We start from the raw sequence: 20,777 nt of genomic DNA, 5'->3' as shown, positions 1-20,777 counted from the left end.
CCTGCGCAAGTAACACCAGGGCAGATGGCAGCCATGTGGCCTCGGTACCTGGTGCTGCTCTAAGCGCTCTGCCCTGTTCTCTCAGTCAGTCCATGAGGAGGTCCCAAAGGTTGGTCTGATCATTGTCCCCATTTTACAGATGAGGAGACTGAGGCCCAGAAATGCTAAATCAACTGTGAGGACAAGGCGAATGAGAGCCTAGAGGGGTGTGCTTCAGCCCCTACTTACCCTGTACCCCAGACGGAACCCCCACGTGAGTTTTCCCTGAGCCAGCTTCTGAGCCTGAGGGGTGTAAAATGCTCCCTCCACCGGGAAGGGGAGAAACAGCTAGCCAGGAGGCCAGTCGAGAAGGGAAAACCTGGACATGAAAGAGGATTTTCAGTCCAGATCAGATGCAAACCAAGCCGCTCCCCGGCTCCATGGCCCTGCCTGCTCTCATTGGCAGACCTCATCCCCCGCTGCTTTCTCTTCAGGCTGCACTGGACTCCTTGCTGGCTGTGGAGCCCTCCAGGCGTGCACTGCACCCCAGGGCCTTTGCCCCGCCCCAGCTGTTCCTCCCTCCCCTAGGTCTCAGCTCAAATAAAAGGGTTAATATTATAACCTTCACCTGCCCCCCACCCCCAGCCCCATCCCCTCCATGGCACTTGACTCCTGCAGGTCCCTGCAACTTCTTCGGGAATGTTATCCCTTGACTGTCCCTCTCCCCCAGCACAGATGTAAGTTCCACAAAAGATTTTTATCTCTTTTGTCCACTGATACAGACACTGATGTGTCTCTAGAGTCCAGGATAGGACCTGGTTCAGATCCTACACTTCTTAAATATATTAGAGTAAATGAGGAAAGGTGTGCACCCACAGAATGGTAAGCACACAATTCCTCCCTCTTTCCCTCGCTTCCTTTTTTCTTTCCTCCAGTTTTCTCTCTCTCTGGCAGAGTCATAAAGAGCAGAGAGCAAGGTGGGAAAGGATCTGGAGGCCAGAAGGTATAAGTGGAGATGCTCTTGCCAGATTCCACAAAGAGCCCTCCAGGACTGTGTGCACTCGACTTTCCTGGGGTGGGTCTCTTGAAACAGAGATTCGATTCAGCAGGTCTGGGGTCGGAGGTGGGGTGGGGAGAGCTGAGAGCCTCTGTTTCTCACGAGGTCCCAGCTGAAGCAGATGGCCTCAGGTGATGTGGAAGCTGCCAGGGCAGGGACCACAGTCTGAGTCGGAGCTCAAGCACCAAGCAGGTGGGGAGCAGAAATGTGTTTCCTTCTGTTCTATGCTGATCCCCACGGCGACCTCAGTGTGAAGCTGGGATCAAGGCCTGCACACCTACAGGCTTCTCCTGCTCATCAAAGACGCCCCCAGAGTGGCCCTCCTCTGCATCAAGGTTTTGGTTGCTGATGGATTCTGCTAAGGGGAGGGAGCAGAACTGGAGGGTGCCTGGGACCAGAGGAACTGCTGGTTTGTTTTTCTGGGATGTGGAGAGGACAGAAGCATAAGAATACCTGCCATGTTTACACAGCACAGCTGGGGACCCCGGGCCATTCACAGCACTCAAAATCTCTGAGTTATTGACACTCCTCTTCTCTGCCTGGCTACATCCTAAACCAAAATAACCACTCTGGAAGGGCTGTCTGTCAGTCACAGCTTTATGTGGAGAAGCCAAGAACCCAAGCCTGGAATCCTGCATGCCCAGACCCCACCCACCCCACCGTGTCTCACACCCGAGGCGACCCGGCCCCTCATCTCGAGCCCCTGCTGCAGGGGTGTGCAGGCATTTATACATTGCTGTTTGAATCTCACCCCAGCTGTTCTCCACTGAAGGAAAATCAATGGAAAGAGCTCAATTAATAGCACAAGGGGCAAATGGATTAGGATCCTAAATTAGGTCAGTGCTACGGCCTGCTCCCAGGGTAGGACCCCAATCATTGTTCCATTCTTGAGAGGTGGACTGCAGGCTGAGTGGAATGCTGGAATGGATTCTTCCTGAGCACTGATGGGCCAGGCCAAGGTTGATACAGTAGAATTGGTCTTTCTCCAATGGATGGAAACCAACCCATGCGCTTCGATCATGAGCGCGGGGGCAGCTCAGACAGGATGCTGTGTCTGTAACCCTAGGCCATGAAGCATCACTGTGGTCACCTTTTCTTCTTTCCGTTTGAGATTACCTAGTGGCTGAAGCTGTGGGAGCATGCCTGCTGAGCTGGTGAGTTCTCCAGGTAAGGCTGGGGCAGGTGAGGCGTCAGCCTCCACACCCCAAAATCTTGCTCGTAGCTGTTCTGGCTGGCGGCCGCTTGGCTGAGTGGGCCTTGAGCTCAGGTTGGGTAACACAGGTGGTGCTAACGAGGCATTCCAGAGTCCTGAGGGCTCTTAGAAGCTCAGTTTGATCCCTCCTCTGCTGACCCAGGTGGACACGGGGGCCGTCCCCCTGCATGGGCTTCATTCTGCCGTGACCCTGCCTGGCTTTGGAAGCTTTTATGGGTCTGGAAACACTCCGGCTGGAGTGAGAATCGCAGCAAAGGTGATTTTTTTGTGTGTGATTCCTTTTCCATTCTCCCAGCCCAGCGTTTTGGATGGTGGCCAGCACTTTTAAGGAGCAATCCAAGCGAATGTTTGTATTTTATAGCTGCTGCTGCCGCTGCTAAGTCGCTTCAGTCGTGTCCGACTCTGTGCGACCCCATAGACGGAAGCCCACCAGGCTCCCCGGCCCCCGGGATTCTCCAGGCAAGAACACTGGAGTGGGTTGCCATTTCCTTCTCCAATGCATGAAAGTGAAAAGTGAAAAGTGAAAATGAAGTCGCTCAGTCATGTCCGACTCTTAGCGACCCCATGGTCTGCAGCCTACCAGGCTCCTCCATCCATGGGATTTTCCAGGCAAGAGTATTGGAGTGGGGTGCCATCGCCTTCTCCGGGTATTTTATAGGCACTTTGTAAATTCCGTAGCACTTTAAATTTGTTATTTGTTTGGGACACTGGAAAGGCACACAAACTTTGTGTTGACACTGATGCCCACTTTGCCGGTCAGGCTTTACTTGTGGTGGCGGGGCCCTGGGGCCTGGAGATGCCCACACTGCTCTGCGGCAGCCTCGTGAGGAGCCGCGAGAGGATGAGGGAGGCAGAAGGCTGCCCTAACGCTTCCTGAGCCACCACTTCCTTCTTTCTAGGCTGCCTGGTGAGATTCAGCTGGAAGCAGACCAAAGGAGTCAAAGCTGCTGCGGTCCTTGCCTGGAACCAAAGCTTCATGAGGTCTAGGACGTTGCCAGCAGTTGTCCACATCTCCACGGCTCAGAACAGTGCCTGGCACACAGTGGAACCTAGTAAGTATTTGTTGGTTGACTGCAGGCACACACACCATAGAGTGAATTGTGCCCTTGTATTGTGCTAAGTCAGTTGCTAAGTCATGTCCGACTCTATGTGACCCCATGGACTGCACACACCAGCCTTCCCTGGCCTTCACCATCTCCCAGAATTTGCTCAAATTCATATCCATTGAGTCAGTGATGCCATCCAACCATCTCATCCTCTGTCATCCCCTTCTCCTCCTGCCCTCAATCTTTCCCAGCATCAGGGTCTTTCCCAGTGAGTCAGCTCATCGCATCAGATGGCCAAAGAATTGGAGTTTCAGCTTCAGCATCAGTCCTTCTAATGAATATTCAGTGTTGATTTCCTTTAGGGTTGACTGGTTGGATCTCCTTGCAGTCCAGGGGATTCTCAAGAGTCTTTTCCAGCACCACAGTTTGAAAAGCATCAATTCTTCAGCACTCAGCCTTCTTTATGGTCCAACTTTCACATCCATACATGACTACTGGAAAAGCCATAGCTTCTACTATATGGAGCTTTGTGCCCCTGTATCTCCCAGTCCTAATCCCAGAACCTATGAATGTGGTCTGACTCAAGAGAGAGTCTCTGCAGATGTGGTTGAGTTAAGGATCTGGAGCTGAGCTCATCCAGGGTTTCGGGTGTCAACCTAAATCCAATGACATGTGTCTTCACAAGAGAAGGGATGGAGATCTGGACACAGACACACAGGGGACAAGGCCTGTGAAGATGAAGGCAGAGACTGGGGTGATGTGTCTACAAGCCTGAAAGCTCCTGGGGCTGGAAGAGGCATGGAAAGTCCCCTGCTAGAGTCTTTGTAGGAAGCACAGCCCTGCCGACACGTTGACTTCAGAGTTTTGGCCCCTAGAACTGTGAGAGATGTTTCTCTTGTGCATAGCCACCCAGTTTGTGGAAATCTGTTACAGCAGCCCCGGGAAACTTGGGCCCATGCTCTGGCCTGGAGCTTAGTCCTGGCAAGGTCACGTCCTCCATGCACCTCTAACACATACCACATCCCCCAGCTCCCCACTCCCACTTCTTTCTGTCTTACTGCCTGCTGCTGGAGGCGGCATGCTCGGAGGATGGGCGGGGGACCTCTACCTCCCTTCTTTCTTCCTGGCAGCCGGCCCCTCTGGAGGAAGCTGCCTGCTCAGGAGGAGGTAGGGGATTGTCACCTCTGCCTCAATCCAGAAAGTAGATTTGTGGCCGTAAATAAAAACAGCTCTGAACCCGTCCAGAAAGCGGCTGGGCGGCATCCTCCCAGGGCAGACTCTCCACAGGCCCTTCTCTGCAGGCCCCACATCCAGCGCTGGGCAATGTGGGGGTGGCAGTGGGGAGGTGTGATCCTTGACCCACACTTCAAAGGCCCCAAAGTAGAAAGCCTAGATCTCCAACAAACAAAACTCCTCTTGCTGTCCTTCGCCTGTAGGAATGCTTTCGGCGAAACTCGTGACTTCTTAAGTTCCTATTACATTTTAAAATTTAAGGCCGGTTTCCTCCCCAAAGCCAGCCCTGGGGGGGTCCACAATTATGAACTGTCTTCAGGCGGTTCTGGGGAGCAGCTGGCCCCGGAACTCAGAACCTCTCATTTAACGAGGGTTTAACCTGCAGTGAGACGCTGTCCTTGCTCCCTGGTTCCTCGTCCCTAATCATCTCTCAGGAAGGACTCATCAAAAGCATTTTGAAACTCAGGTAAATTATGTCTACTGGGTTGCAGGGATGCCTGCCATTTTATTAACTTTTTAGAGTGCTCTAGTGAGTCCGAGCGCCCGCTTTCCTTGTGGGTGTGTGGAGCCGTTTGACCTCATTACCTCCAGGCACACAGGTCTGTAATTTCCAGGGTCTCCCTGGGTGACGTTAGTGACTTGCCAATTTCCAGAAAGGGCTTAGTTTCCGAATCCCTTTCAAGATCACCGCTATTTTAAACTTTCTAATTCCATTAGGTGAATCCGCTCCAATTTCAGAGGTTTACTGGGCTGGGATTTCGCAGGTAAGCTTATAAACTGCTTCCCTAGAGCCACGGCTGGGAAAGCCTGCCAACGCTGGGCAGGCCATGCACACCCGAGGCTCCAGGTGACTCTGGAAGGACTCAGAACTGGCTGAGGGTGGGGGTCCCCACATGGCTTGAGTCAGGAAGGCGTGCGGCTCAGTGTCCAGACTATTTGGGCAGCAGGAATTTAAATTTGTTCATCATATGAACATGGCACAAATCCACTGGCACTGCAAACCCTCCCCAGTGTGGAGATTCCAATGGGGCTGCTCCCCCGTGACTGCCGGGGGGACGCTGTCCATGAGACCTCTGTTAGATGCCCCTGCCCTCCTGTCTATAGCACTGAGGCTCATTTCAATGGGAAGAGCGCCCTGGACAGAGCAGCTGGCTCTGGGTTGGGACGGAAACAACCCTAAATAAGGTTAATGAACTGTTGTTCCTGCTGTTCCTGCTGTCCTGGCGTCTGTCCCCACCCCCGTCTCTTGAAATTTCTCCTTCTCCCTTCAGATTCCATACCCTGCCTTGTCCAACTTAGATGCTCTTCTAATTCATGTCCACTGAGAACCTCAGCCTGTGCCCTTATTTGGAAATACGGTCTTTGCAGATGTAATTAGTTAAGATGAGGTCATACTGGATTAGGGAGGGCCCGGAGTCCAATGACTGGGGTCCTAATCAGAAGGGGAAATTGGTACAGAGATACAGGCCCACAGACACACAGGGGAGACGGCCGCAGGAAGACAGCAGACAGCAAAGTGATGCAGCTGCGCGTCAAGCAGTGGTGCTGTGTGCCAGAACACAGCACCCAAGGGGGCGTCCAGAGAAGTCCCCTTCCATAGGCAGGGCCTGGGGAGAGTGTAGTGGGGACTGAGGGGACTGAGCTGACTGCGATGGGGCCCGAGGCAGTGGCGGGGAAGCTCACATACTTTAACTTGTAGTTGTTCAGTCGCTCAGTCGTGTCCGACTCTGCGACCCCATGGACTGCAGCACGACTGGCTTCCCTGTCCTTCACCATCTCCTGGAGCTTGCTCAAACTCACTTCCATGAGTCGGTGATATCATCCAACCATCTCATCCTCTGTCGCCCCCTTCTCCTCCTGCCTTCAATCTTTCCCAGCAATAGAGTCTTTTCCAATAGGTCTGAAGCAAATCTACAAACTGGAGGCACAGTGATTACAGTCTTTGTCCGCTGGAATGACTGAGAGCCGCTTGCTCTGAGGGTGCCCCATCTTCAGCCCCAGATTACAGGTGAGGAAACAAGGCTTGAAGGTTAAGTGATTCGGGCAAGGTCATGCAACAAGATGTCAGGGCTACAATTTAGACCAATTTTTTCTGGACCCCAAAGCCCAAGACCAACTTAAGTTTTGGGAATCAGTATAGTCTGAAAATACAGCCCCTGTTTAAAGAGTACTAAGACTTTCAAGATGGCAACCAAAGATCATTAAAGCCAAGCCTGGGGACCTGAAGCCGCCCTGCCAGGGCTAAGCTTATAATCACTGTCCCTTTGTAGCTCTTCCTGGGGGGAGGGGGCTCCCCTCCCGAACCCCTCTCTAAAGGATGGACAATGCCTGGGCCATGTCTCTTCCAGCCAAGTCCCTCTCCTAATTTTCCCTCCTCCTACTTCATTCTGTCCGAAAGATCTGACCCCTGGAGCAAACCGCTGAAGCTCTCCAGACCCAGTCATTCCTCATTAAAAACAGTAAGGACTCGCATCATACAAGGGTGTGGGTCACCATAGAAAGTGTCACCTGTCTGGTCAAAGACTCATGGGGAGTCCAAGCCTGAGGCTCAGGGATCCCCCGCCCAGCCCCACGTATGCAATGAGTCCACATCGGCCACCTGCTAGCAAGGCTTGCTGCCCCTGGGCCTGTCTCTCAATATCTCCTTTGTCTTCAAAACAGCCCTCCAGTCGGCGGGCAGGAGGCCTCCTTTTTCCAGGTGAGAGCACTTCCGAGGTGCCTGGAAGCATCTGGAGCCACCGGGCCGTTAAGGAAGGGAGGGCGGGAAAGAGCGCCAGCTTTGAGGGCACATGGAGCTCCTGCCAGAGAGCATCAACCAGTGCAGACTCCAGAAGTGAGCCTGCAGGGCGGCCTCCATGGGCAGCAACTCGTAAAAGGCCCGTAAAAGCAACTTCTAAAAGGTTGATCTCCTGGTGGCTTCAAGTGGGACCCTGGTGTCACAAATGTGGGAGATTTTATCTGTCCCCTGTGACACCTCCGTTGCTCAGCTGAGACCTGGATGCTACTGGTAACCACTGGCAATACTGTCACTTCCTTGAAATCACAAGACAATGAGAATAGTTGTTAAGCATTTTCTCCCTAACAGGCGGTGGGTCCCTCTGCCCAGTGTTCTCGCAGCTGCTGTCTGTCCCCCGACCCCAGGGGTCCTTTCCTGAGAGGCAGGCCCCTCCCTTCCTCTGCCAAGAGCTGAGAGCAGGCCGCCTCATGCAGAGACTTTCCTACTGTTGGTGAAATCGATTCAATTGGGGATTTTGTTCCGTTTAGGCTCTGCTGCCGAAGCCGATTTTGTCACCTGACTTGATTCTGTTGGAGTCGGTCCCCTGCGCTGCGGGGGAGGCCCTGGCTGCAGGAAATCGGGGCGCACACCCCACCCCCAGCTCTACCCTCCCCTCCCGACGTCCTTCTCTAGAAAGATTGTCCCTCAGATGAGCTGATCTCCTTCTAGCCGCCCCTTGTCCTCTTCTCCAGGCCGAATGCTGAGCCAGGCCCCCCACCCCCTCAAAGGGCAGCAGCAGCAAAGAAAGTCCCAGCCTAGTCGGAAATGAAAATCACTCCCACATTTCAAGGGGCTCTGCCTCCAAGGGGGGGAGTTAGGATCAGGACCGACATCCTTAGGGGCTTGGAGACCTGAGGGCTGCTGACCACAGCAGGCCCCCCAGCTCACTGGGGCTGGACAGATGGAAGGGCAGTCCCTGTCCATGAGAGTGGATCTAGAATGTTCTCTGAGCGTCCTCTACTATGCTTTGGGGTGACCCTTCTAAAGCTGGGCTGCAGAGTCACTGGCAGGGGCCAGGGGCTGAGAGCTGCCTGCACTTCTGTCCTTTGTCCTAATTTGTGAGGCTGGTATGGGACCAGGAGAAGTCTGTGTTCAGATCACTCTGGTGGCTCAATCATCTTCTAGAATGCTTGGGCTCTAGAGCTAATCTGGCCAAGTGAAGGCCTCCTGCCCCACCAGTCCGCCCCCATCAGCACCCACCTGCCTGGATGCTGTTACCCCACCTGTGAACCCTTCTCGGGTTGTGCCTTTGGGCTGGAGACCCGGGGCCTTGGGTACCAGAATGTGATGGAGGGTTGCTGCCTGCCTAGTGGGTGTCTGGACCTCACCGCCTCAGTTTCCTCAGTGGAGGAAAGTTCCCACCTCATGGGGTGGCCTTGATGATTGATTGAGTGAAGACTTCTGATTATGCAGCACGGGGTCCTCAGCAAATGTGAGGCATCACAGCTCTTTTCTTTACCTTTAGAGGGTGGAGTTGGACTCTGGGAGGTGGCAGATTATCTGGGAGGCAGCAAGTCTAGCCTCTCTCCTCCATACTTGGAGGCTGCTCCCAATTGTGGGGCTCAGGGAACCCCAGTGATGCCCTAGAAATGCCCATGTCATCAGTATGGCTTGAGGGATGTTTGCTCTCAGGCAGGCTGGGGGTACAGTTACCAGGCATCTCCACATGTCTGATTCTCCAGTCTGCTTATCCCTCAGACACCCTTATCCCGAGAAACAGCCTCTCCATCCACTCAGTCACTCAGCTCAAAGCCCAGGAGTCATTGTTAAACCTTCTTCCTCTCCTACCGTCTTCCCAGTCCAAGCATCAGTGAGCCACTCAGGGCTTCCTCCCAAACAGGTCCCCGCTCCTTCCTTTCAGGACCTGCCATTGACTAGGTCCAGGCTTCCATCAAACCAGCCAATCCTAAAGGAAATCGATCCTGAATATTCATTAGAAGGACTGATGCTGAGGCTCCAATATTTTGGCCACCTGACATGAAGAGACAACTCATTGGAAAAGACCCTGATGCTGGGAAAGAGTGATGGCAAAAGAAGGGGCTGGCAAAGGATGAGATGGTTGGATGGAATCACTGACTCGATGGACATGAGTTTGAGTCAACTCCGGGAGTTGGTTATGGACAGGGAGGCCTGGCGTGCGGCAGTCCATGGGGTCGCAAAGAGTCAGACAGGACTTAGTGACTGAACAACACAACAGCAAGGTTTCCATTGTGTCACCCATGCCCTGGGTTCCCACCCCACCCCTCCGTGACCCCACAGCCCTGAGAAGGAGGGCTGACCTCTCCCATCTCCCATTCTTAGCTCTGCCTGACTGGCCTTCCTGAGCCAGACTTCCTGTTTCCATCTCTCTCTGTCTCCCTCTCCCTTCCTCCTCTTGGGGAGTTTCCTTCCAGAGATCTCGTCCCCTCCTTCCCAGCTCCTTCCTGCTCTCGGCCCCTCTGCCCAGCACACTCTGTCCCCAGACTGCCGGGTTGCTTAGATTTCAGAGATGCCCTGCCCTCCAGGTTTGAAGTGCAATTGGGCCCTGACACAGCTGTCCAGTTCTCTGCATAGCGTGGGGCTCCCCTTTGGTAACTTTGTCTGTGAACTAACTCCCCTTCCACCCCAGACTCTTGGCTTCATGAGCTCAGGGGCTTGTCTGTCTTCCCCTTTGCTCATCCACATCCCAACCCCTGGGACAGTGCTGACCACAGAGTACATGCTCAGTCAAGTGGGCTGAGCAAAAGGAACAGAGGAGCTACGCTGTCCACCCCGACCCCACCCCTGTTGCGGGCGTCCAGCGGGCTCTCTCACAGATGCACAGCCATCTTAGCATTTGTCCGGCACTCGCTGTGTGCCCAGCTCTCTGCCAGGTTCAGACGGAAAAGTAGATGCAGCATCAGTCCACCCTGAAGATAAGCTCTTGTTATGCCCTCGCTCCCATCTCCAGCTCACCCATTAACACCCTGCAACCAAGGGCCACACCATGAGTTTGGGTTAGAAGTGACGAGTGCTTTCAGAAAACACTAGGATAGGCGGTGAGATGACCTTGAAGGAGGCGGCTCTGGGTTTGGCCTGGGCCTAGGAGAGGAGAGTGAATATTTCCTTTAGACACAGTTATCACAGGTACAAACAAGTACCCGTGCACACATGTTCATGGCAGCACTGTCCTCAGGGGCCGAGAAGTGAAAACAGCCCAAGTGTTACCAACAGATAAGCACGCTATGGCCCATCCACACAGCGGAATATCACTCAGCCACAAACAGGAGTGGAGCGCTGACACCTGCCACAACACAGACGAACTCGGGAAACATTCCGCAGAGGGAAATCAGCCAGACGCAGAGGCCACCGAGGGTATGATTCCACTGATGTGAAACCTCCAGAAGAGGCAAGTCCATGGAGACAGAAAGACGATAAGCAGCTGCCTAGGGCTGGAGGGTCTGGGGAAATGGGGTGTCACTGGTCCTGGGTGCAGGATTTCTTTTGGGGATGATGAAAGTGTTCTGGAATTGATTATTGTGATAACTCTGTGAATACATGAAAAATCCTTACATTGTATTCTTAATTTGCTGGGGGGAGGTTCAAGACGTTTTCATCTTCAGAGCTTCGTGCCCTTTAAATGGGTGAATTGCATGATGTGAGAATTGTATCTCAGTTATTTTTTAAAAAAGAAAAAGACCTAGTGTTTCTGTAGCCAACTCACCCGCCAGGTGGTCCCTGAGCACGTGAGCGCACTGGCCCACTCTGCCCACGATACCTGTGATGCCGCCTCCCTTACAGGTGGGAAACTGAGGCTTGGAAGGTACGCTTGCCCAGGCTTGTGGGGGCTGGTGGGGGGGGTGGTGCAGAACTCGCACGCTGGTGCATGTGGTTCTAGACTCTGCACACTCAACCACCACTGTGTCTGCCACGGGCACAAGGTGAGCCTGAGATGAGGTCAGCCATCGCCTTGCACACGCTCTGAACATCAGCCTGTCTGTTAGGTTAGGCTGAAAGTGATGGTGCTGCCAGCTCAAGCTTTGTCTGGGGGGACACTGGGGAAGCTGAGCTTCACATCCCACGAGGGACCAGAGGAAGCCGAGAGTGGCCAGGCTGCCCTGCCCCCAAGCTCAGCCCACCTGGCCCCTGGCTGCTCGCACCTCCATGCCCCTGAGCTTAGGTCTGGTTCTTTGCATTGCATGCTGCCCTGCCTGGCTCTGCCCGAACCCGTCAACGCTCTGAGGCCTCCAAGGACTCCGTGGTGGGGGGCGGGCTGCAGTTCATCCTGTACCTTGTACTGTAAATACAGATATAAGTATTACAATTTAGTTTAATATTTAATATCATCGGGTTAATATGCATTCCAAATGCAATAAATAATCATTAGCTGAGGGTTCTAATTGTGCTGGTGGGATCCGACTTCATGACTAATTTAAAGACCAGAAGACGTTCCCATATTCAGCTACCCTAAACGCCATAAATTAACCCGCAGCCCCATCTCTGTCGTCAGAACCACTGGGATGCGCCAAGGAGAGGACAGGCTGCTGGGGCCCTTTGCCCAAGCTGCCCTAAGCACACTGCCTGGCTGGGTGGGGGGCTGGCAGGCTGCCCACTGTGGGGCCTGGGCAGCCCCACGGGTCAAGGGGCAATGTCAGCTGAGAGGGTTGCCTCTCGGGAGGAGGCTGGCTTGAGGAAAGGTTGTGTTGAAGGCTGGAGAAATGAGCTGCTTGCAGAAGAAAGCAGAGGAGGAGGGTGGGCAGGCCTACTGGAAAATTCTATGGGCTCTGGGGATGCCGTGTACAAATCAGAAAGCCCTGAAACAGTCCACCTGGCAGCCTCCAGACCCTGCTCATGGCCTGCAGGACACTCCAGGAGGTGAAAGGTTGTTTCAGCAGGATTCTGGGTACAGCAACCCACGTGGGCCCCAGGATTTCTGACCCAGCAAAACCTGAAGAGATTCATGGGTCAGGAAGTAGGTTTCTAAACCCCTAATCAGGGCACAGAGTCTGGCCAAAGATTTTTGTTTGGTATGAGGAGGGAGCCTGGACAAGGATGGCATAGATTTCAAATACTCACAAAACCTCACTTTTGAGAGTGTATAGTGATTGCAAGGTGCCACATCTGGAATTGGGATTGTCCCAGAAGATCTAAGATGAGCATTGGCTGTGGGGAACCAGGCCAGCTCCTTCCCAGCCTGTGTGCTGCTCGCATTCAGCCCTGTGCCAGCCGGGCCTGAGCCTCAGCCTCGTGCTCTGCCAACTACAGCCTCACATGGAACCTCACGGGCTGGGTGAAACCTCCTGTCCCTGCCCTGCGTGGGGGCTGCAGGCCCAGGTCTGCTTGGCTGGAGTAGCCAGGGTGAGTGATACCAGAACCAGAGGAAGCTGCAGTTCAGTTCAGTTCAGTCGCTCGGTCGTGTCCGACTCTTTGCGACCCCATGGACTGCAGCATGCCAGGCCTCCCTGTCCATCACCAACTCCCAGAGTTCACTCAAACTCACGTCCATCGAGTCAGTGATGCCATCCAGCCATCTCATCCTCTGTCGTCCCCTTCTCCTCCTGCTCCCAATCCCTCCCAGCATCAGAGTCTTTTCCAATGAGTCAACTCTTCGCATGAGGTGGCCAAAGTACTGGAGTTTCAGCTTTAGCATCATTCCTTCCAAAGAAATCCCAGGGCTGATCTCCTTTAGAATGGACTGATTAGATCTCCTTGCAGTCCAAGGGACTCTCAAGAGTCTTTTCCAACACCACAGTTCAAAAGCATCAATTCTTCGGTGCTCACCCTTCTTCACAGTCCAACTCTCACATCCATACATGACCACAGGAAAAACCATAGCCTTGACTAGATGGACCTTTGTTGGCAAAGTAATGTCTCTGCTTTTCAATATGCTATTGGTCATAACCTTCCTTCTAAGGAGTAAGCATCTTTTAATGTCATGGCTACAATCACCATCTGCAGTGATTTTGGAGCCCAAAAAAATAGTCTGACACTGTTTCCACTGTTTGCACATCTATTTCCCATGAAGAGATACCATGATCTTCGTTTTCTGAATGTTGAGCTTTAAGCCAACTTTTTCACTCTCCTCTTTCACTTTCATCAAGAGGCTTTTGAGTTCCTCTTCACTTTCTGCCATAAGGGTGGTGTCATCTGCATATCTGAGGTTATTGATATTTCTCCTGGCAATCTTGATTACAGCTTATGCTTCTTCCAGCCCAGCGTTTCTCATGATGTACTCTGCATAGAAGTTAAATAAGCAGGGTGACAGTATACAGCCTTGACGTACTCCTTTTCCTATTTGGAACCAGTCTGTTGTTCCATGTCCAGTTCTAACTGTTGCTTCCTGACCTGCATATAGGTTTCTCAAGAGGCAAGCCAGGTGGTCTGGTATTCCCATCTCTTTCAGAATTGTCCACAGTTTATTGTGATCCACACAGTCAAAGTCAAAGGCTTTGGCATAGTCAATAAAGCAGAAATAGATGTTTTTCTGGAACTCTCTTGCTTTTTCCATGATCCAGCGGATGTTGGCAATTTGATCTCTGCTTCCTCTGCCTTTTCTAAAACCAGCGTGAACATCTGAAAGTTCACGGTTCACGTATTGGTGAAGCCTGGCTTGGAGAATTTTGAGCATGACTTTACTAGCATGTGAGATGAGTGCAATTGTGCGGTAGTTTGAGCATTCTTTGGCATTGCCTTTCTTTGGGATTGGAATGAAAACTGACCTTTTCCAGTCCTGTGGCCACTGCTGATACACCAAATTTGCTGGTGTATTGAGTGCAGCACTTTCACAGCATCATCTTTCAGGATTTGAAATAGCTCAACTGGAATTCCATCATCTCCACTGTTTGTTCATAGTGATGCTTTCTAAGGCCCACTTGACTTCACATTCCAGGATGTCTGGCTCTAGGTAACTGATCACATCATCATGATTATCTTGGTCGTGAAGATCTTTTTTGTAAAGTTCTTCTGTGTAGTCTTGCCACCTCTTCTTAATATCTTCCGCTTCTGTTAGGCCCATACCATTTCTGTCCTTTATTGAGCCCATCTTTGCATGAAATGCTCCCTTGGTATCTCTAATTTTCTTGAAGAGGTTTCTAGTCTTTCCCATTGTGTTGTTTTCCTCTATTTCTTTGCATTGATCACCGAGGAAGGCTTTCTTATCTCTCCTTGCTATTCTTTGGAACTCTGCATTCAGATGCTTATATCTTTCCTTTTCTCCTTTGCTTTTCGCTTCTCTTCTTTTCACAGCTATTTGTAAGGCCTCCCCAGACAGCCATTTTGCTTTTTTGCATTTCTTTTCCATGGGGATGGTCTTGATCCCTGTCTCCTGTACAATGTCACGAACCTCTATCCATAGTTCATCAGGCACTCTATCTATCAGATCTAGTCCCTTAAATCTATTTCTCACTTCCACTGTATAATCATAAGGGATTTGATTTAGGTCATACCTGAATGGTCTAGTGGTTTTCCCTACTTTCTTCAATTTCAGTCTGAATTTGGCAATAAGGAGTTCATGATCTGAGCCACAGTCAGCTCCTGGTCTTGTTTTTGCTGACTGTGTAGAGTTTCTCCATCTTTGGCTGCAAAGAATATAATCAATCTGATTTCGGTGTTGACCATCTGGTGATGTCCATGTGTAGAGTCTTCTCCTGTGTTGTTGGAAGAGGGTGTTTGCTATGACCAGTGCGTTCTCTTGGCAAAGCTCTATTAGCCTTTGCCCTGCTTCATTCTGTATTCCAAGGCCAAATTTGCCTGTTACTCCAGGTGTTTCTTGACTTCCTACTTTTGCATTCCAGTCCCCTATAATGAAAAGGACATCTTTTTTGGGTGTTAGTTCTAAAAGGTCTTGAAGGTCTTCATAGAACCGTTCAGCTTCTTCAGCGTTACTGGTTGGGGCATAGGCTTGGATTACTGTGACATTGAATGGTTTGCCTTGGAAATGAACAGAGATCATTCTGTCGTTTTTGAGATTGCATCCAAGTACTGCATTTCGGACTCTTTTGTTCGAAGAGTTAGAGGAGGCTTAGCCCAGCCTCTCTGGGAAGGATGAAGACATGTAAACCTGGAGAGGACAGGGCTTACCCAGGTCACCTGGCCAGTGCATGCAGGGCCAGCATCTAGACCCACCCTGGACATCATTACTTCCTGGAGGAACAGGAACACCAACAACAGGTTTTGACCGAGTGCATTCATGGTGCCAGCTGCCTTTGTACTCTCACCGCGTCCACTTTCTCATATGCTCCTCCCACAGCTCTGAGGTATGCGCCATTTATACACCCATTTTGGGACTTCCCTGGTGGTCCAGTGGTTATGAACCCACCTTAACCAATGCTGGGGATGTGGTTCAATCCCTGATTGGAATAAGATCTCACATGCCATGGGGCAACTAAGCCCTTGTGCCACAACTAGAGGAATCCTGCATGTTGCAGTGAAGACCCAGCACAGCCAAAATAAACAAATAAATACATACAGCACGTCCATTCTACAGATGAGGAAACTGGGGCTTGGAGAGCTTCAGACACCCAATCATTAGGTGGCAGAACCGGGTCTAAAATTCCACACTGTGAGTAGGAGGTGCGTAGGGGAGAGACTGGTGATGGCCCTGGGTTCTTGGGAACTGGCAGGAAAGAAGACACAGAATCAGATTAGCAGGACCTGTGTCTCCACTCCTCTAGGGCAGGCGCATAGAAGGTGTTCCATGTTTACTGACACGGTTTATACTTCCCCTCTGATGTTTGTAACAGGGCCTCCTTTAGCATCTGTGCTTCTGGACCTCTAGTTATGCCAAGATTCTGGTGGGTGGAGGGAATGCCCTGTTGCAGGAGCCCTGGGCAGCAGGAGCACAGAGCTGGGCATGTAGTGAGTGCTCGGTCAGTGCTGGGGTCTGCCCGAATTAGAGACCATGTGTGTGCTTAGTCGCTCAGTCATGCTTGACTCTCTGCGACCCCGTGGACTGTAGCCTGCCAGGCTCCTCTGTCCATGGGATTCTCCAGGCAAGAATACTGGAGTGGGTTGCCATGCCCTCCTCCAGGGGCTCTCCCCAACCCAGGGATTGAACCCAGGTCTCCCACATTGCAGGCGGATTCTTTACTGTCTGAACCACCAGGGAAGCAGAGAGACCATGTAACACAGTCCAAATAACCCTGGGTGGCACTTCTGGCCAGTGCTCCTTTCCACCTTCTCTGTCCAGCTAGTATTTGCTCAATAAACACAAATAAACACAAATGTTACCTGAGGTCCCCACAACTAGCGAGGTGGGTCTGCTTTGAAATGATACGAACCTTATCACCTGGGAATTCTTGGCTCTGCTTGACCACCCTTGCAGGAGACCACCTTCTCTGAAATGCGGATGCAAATGTCTGTCATCAAGGATGTTAGGAACAGGCTTCCCTGGGGGGTCCAGTGGTTAAGAATTTACCAGCCCATGCAGGAAACTCGGGTTTGGTCCCCGAACCAGGAAGATCCCACACGCCTCAGAGCAACTAAGCCCATGTGCCGTAACTACTGAGCCAGCACCCTAGAGTCCGTGCTCCACAACAAGAGTTGTTGTTGTTGTTCAGTCATAAGTCATGTCTGACTTTTTGCAACCCCATGGACTGTAGCACACCAGGCTTCTCTGTCCTCCACTATCTCCTGAAGTTTGCTCAACTTCATGTCCATTGAGCCAGTGAGGCTGTCTAACCATCTCATCTTCTGCTGCCCCCTTCCCCTTTTGCCTCCAATCTTTCCCAGCATCAGCATCTTTTCAGCCACAGCAACGAGAGGCCTCACACTGCTACGAAGAGTAGCCCCTGCTCACCGCAACTAGAGAGGGCCTACTTGCAGGAATGAAGACCCAGTGCAGCCAAAAATAAATAAATAAATCTTTAAAAAAAAAAAAGTTAGGAAAAAGGACCAGTGTCACCTTGGGAGGAACAACTGGAGGTCTCGGTGAACAAGAGATGAAAGACACTGGTCTAGGAGAGCTTGGCTAATCGGTGTGTGTAGGAGGGTGAGGGGCACCCATGGTGGTGGTGGTAGTGGTGCTGGAGTGATGCCCCAAACTGACTGTTAGGGGCTGAATGATGTCCCACAAATTCATGTGCTGAAGCCCTAACCCCCACTGTGATTGTATTTGGAGATGGGGCCTCCAGGGAGTTAATGAAGATGGGATGAGGTCATCAGGGTGGGACACCAATCTGATAGGGTTAGTGTCCATATAAGAAGAGAAGGAAATACCAAAGATCTCTCTGTCCCTACGTGAACACAGAGGAAATAACGTGTGAAGACACAGGAGGATGGCCACTGTCAACAACCAGGAAGAGCACCCTCATCAGAAACCACCCCTGAAGTCACCCTGATCATGGATTGCCCAGCCTTCAGAACACTGAGAAATGCCTGTTATTTAAGCTGTCCAGTCAATGGTGTTCTGTCGTGGCAGCCTCAGCAGGCTAATACAGAGGCAAGGTGCTATTTCACGATGGGAGGGTTTGCTTTGGACGTTGGGAATGTAAATATTTCCATTTACAAGTGCAGTAGAAAGTAAAGTGAGGGCTTCTCTGGTGGCTCAGAGCAGGAGACGCAGGTTCGATCCCTGATCCAGGAAGATCCCACATGCCACGAAGCAATGAAGCACGTGTGCCACAGCTATTGAGCCTGTGCTCTAGAGCCCTGAGAGCCACAACTACTGAAGCCTGCACCCTAGATCCTGGGCTCCATAACAAGAGAAGCCCATGCACTGAAACTAGAGAGTAGCCCATGACGCAGTGAAGACCCAACACAGTCAAATTAATAAATAATAAAACTATTAAAGAAGTAAAGTGAGAGATTTTACTGTCAAACCTTGAGAATTATGTACCACCTGTGTTATGTGGCTGCAAATCTTAGACCCAACATTCAAAGACAGGTGGTGGCCACCTGATGCCTGGGGATTAGGCTTCTAGGTGCCCAGGACTGGGTGCAGCAAGCCTGCCTCTCCTCTTTGACGTACTCCCTCAAAGCTGCTCTTGCTTCTCTGTTGTGAAGCAGGTGACGGAAGGGACCCCAGTGCAGTGTTCTTCCTCTCTTCTTCCCTCACCCACCAGCTCCCTTGGAACTCAAGGGAATGTCTTGAGAGTTAAAGCAGTGGTGTGTGTGCGCATGTACATGTGTGATGTCCTTCCTAGAATAACCTAGAGTGGCAAGGCATGGTCCAGAGGAAAAGATCACCCCACCCACAGAAGACGACCAAACCAGCAGCTGTAGATAGAGCTAGAAGTCACAAATCAACACGTGTGTGCACACACGTACACCATGAATCCATCAAAAAAGGAAGCATGCAGGCCTGTTGGGTGTGATAGGTGACAGGCTGAAGAAGAGATGAAGGGTGGTGGCTCAGGAACCCAGGGGCTTTTGGGCACAGAACACACACACACACACACACACACACACACACACACACACAGAGTCTGGGAATACCAGGCCTGTCCAGTTGTCCATAGGTACCTTCCATACCCACTCTGCAAGCAGTTCCAAAGGGAGGGCTTCACACTCACCTGCTTTGAGCAACAGGTTGGCTCTCCGGCGTCATTTAGGGACACTTTTGGAGAGAACATACTCCTTCGATGGGTCTGCATTTTAGAGAGTGAATTTAAATTAAGGCTGTAGTTACGTAAATAGATTGAAGGAACACATGGGCTAAGGGCTCCGGAAGTTGGGATCAGGTGCTATGCTGTGTGCACCCCTTGCATCAGAGCAGAAAATGATAAACCAAAACATCCAGCTTACGCTTTTGCACACCCCCAGGTACCCCTGTGTACATGCCATCCTGAGACCAGGGACAGAGCAGGATGCCAGGGAAAGCTGTCTGTAGATGGGGTCCTTTCCTTTCCATTACAGAACAGCTGTGGTTACATGGGGCATGGCTCCGCCGTCCATCACGTACTGCTGAGAACATCCTGGGCAGAACCCTCCATAAATCAAGGGTGGAAGAGGCGGCGAACCAAGCATGTTAGCAAGAGAAAGGGCTGCATGAAAGATGAGCCACTGTCGTTCCCAGACCACGTGCATCGTCTCTGTCGGCAGGTGGGGTGACTGATTTAGCGGGAGCCTTGGAGCCAGACAGACCTGGGTTCCAGTCCCCAGGGCAGCCTAGTTGTGTGGCCTTGGGGACTTCCTTCCAGTCAACTTTGAACCTGAGCTTCCTTGTCAGTGAAATGAGGCAAGCGTTGCAGGGCTGGGGGAGGGACAAGGTGCTGTGATGGGAATTCTCCAGGTGCCTGGGGCATGGAAAGATGGGTGTTGGCATGTGATCAGGCCAGGATGGCCCGACTGCCCTTTGGATATTGCATCAGCATCCACAGCCCTTCCCAACCAGCATTCCCGGCTCAGCTTTTGTCCTGCCAGTGACCGCATTGTGGGACCTTGCTGAGGTTCACACCCGATGGTGTATGGATTTAACTGCCATCCTCAAGGGCTTTCAACACATCAAGAGGTGTTAAATTCAATAAGCGGCCTTGAGGGTTTTGTTTTTGAGCATATATATATATATATATATATATATATATATTTACACACATATACATAATCTTTCCCTTGGTCAAGCTTGCTCAGTGCTGGCTTTGGGTGCTCAGAGATCCTAGTGAACAAACAGTCATGAGGGAAATAAACACCCATTAGGCTGCACACAGACGCATCCACATAGGCACAACCCATTAATTTGATCACTGTGGAGCTGGTCCACGGACTTTGCTGAGACAAATGTATCTGGGTGGTGTGGGGTGGGAAGGGGACGACAAGAGAATGACATTAATTCAGAGGTTGTCGTACTGGGTTGCAGTTTTATTTGCTTCTTGAGATAGTGCTGACCAAATGCCCTACAGCTTATTACTGACCATGCAGTTCTAGAGTGGGTTTGGAAGAGCAAAGGGATGGGGTTTGGGACACAGGGAGCTGCGGGGTGGGAGCAGGGGTGAAGAAGGGGAACTTTCCTGCAAATACAATCAAGGAGAAGGTTGCTTGAAAACACAGGCGTAAAAGAAGGACTATGGGGGCGGGGCTGAGAGTGGAGGAGCCGCGGTGCTGGCTGAATAAAGTACAGGAAAACTTCCATGTCAAAATGTTTTCCCCTTAAGGGATTCGCTGATGCATTTCCTTTTTAGAAAAGGGTTCTTTTCTTCTCTCGGGAGCTTAATTTCATTCGGAATGAAAAATGACGAGAGCCAATTGGACGAGCTGTTTAGACCCAGCCTGAACTGCTAGCTCAATGCACTTCATGTTTATTTAGCTGAAAGCCTGAGTGTGAAGCAGAGGAAAGAGGGGCACGGGGCAGGCGGGGAGGATCACTTCATGGGCGTAGGGGAGAGGCAGGCTGCCAGTTCAGACAGGGTCCTTGAGCTGCGGGGAGAGGGGCCCAAGGGGAAGAGGCCATCTCGGCAGGGGGCTCCAGACACGCCCTCTCTGGGCTGCCTGGACCCCTCATCGTCTCCCTTTGAGGATTCCCAAACCTTGGTTGGAACTGTCACCCACATCTCTCCCAAACTCAGAGGTCGACTATACCAC

At 51.6% G+C, this 20,777-nt stretch overlaps 1 protein-coding gene across 6 annotated transcripts in view; it reads right to left on the bottom strand.

Moving 5' to 3' along the window:
• RBFOX3 (RNA binding fox-1 homolog 3) overlaps positions 1-20,777 on the bottom strand; it is a 440,093-nt gene that overhangs the window by 152,888 nt on the left and 266,428 nt on the right. The window contains exon 4 of one of the 6 annotated variants that reach the window (XM_061389818.1): positions 18,773-18,847. The exons of the other annotated variants lie outside the window; for them this stretch is intronic. The gene's annotated coding sequence lies outside the window, so the exon portion shown is untranslated. The remainder of the gene's footprint in view (positions 1-18,772; positions 18,848-20,777) is intronic. 6 annotated transcript variants of the gene reach the window in all.

This window comes from Bos javanicus, chromosome 19, assembly GCF_032452875.1.
Source record: "Bos javanicus breed banteng chromosome 19, ARS-OSU_banteng_1.0, whole genome shotgun sequence".
Lineage (NCBI taxonomy): Eukaryota > Metazoa > Chordata > Mammalia > Artiodactyla > Bovidae > Bos > Bos javanicus.
The sequence above is the reverse complement of the archived record's forward strand: the minus strand, read 5'-3'. Positions and strand labels throughout refer to the sequence as shown.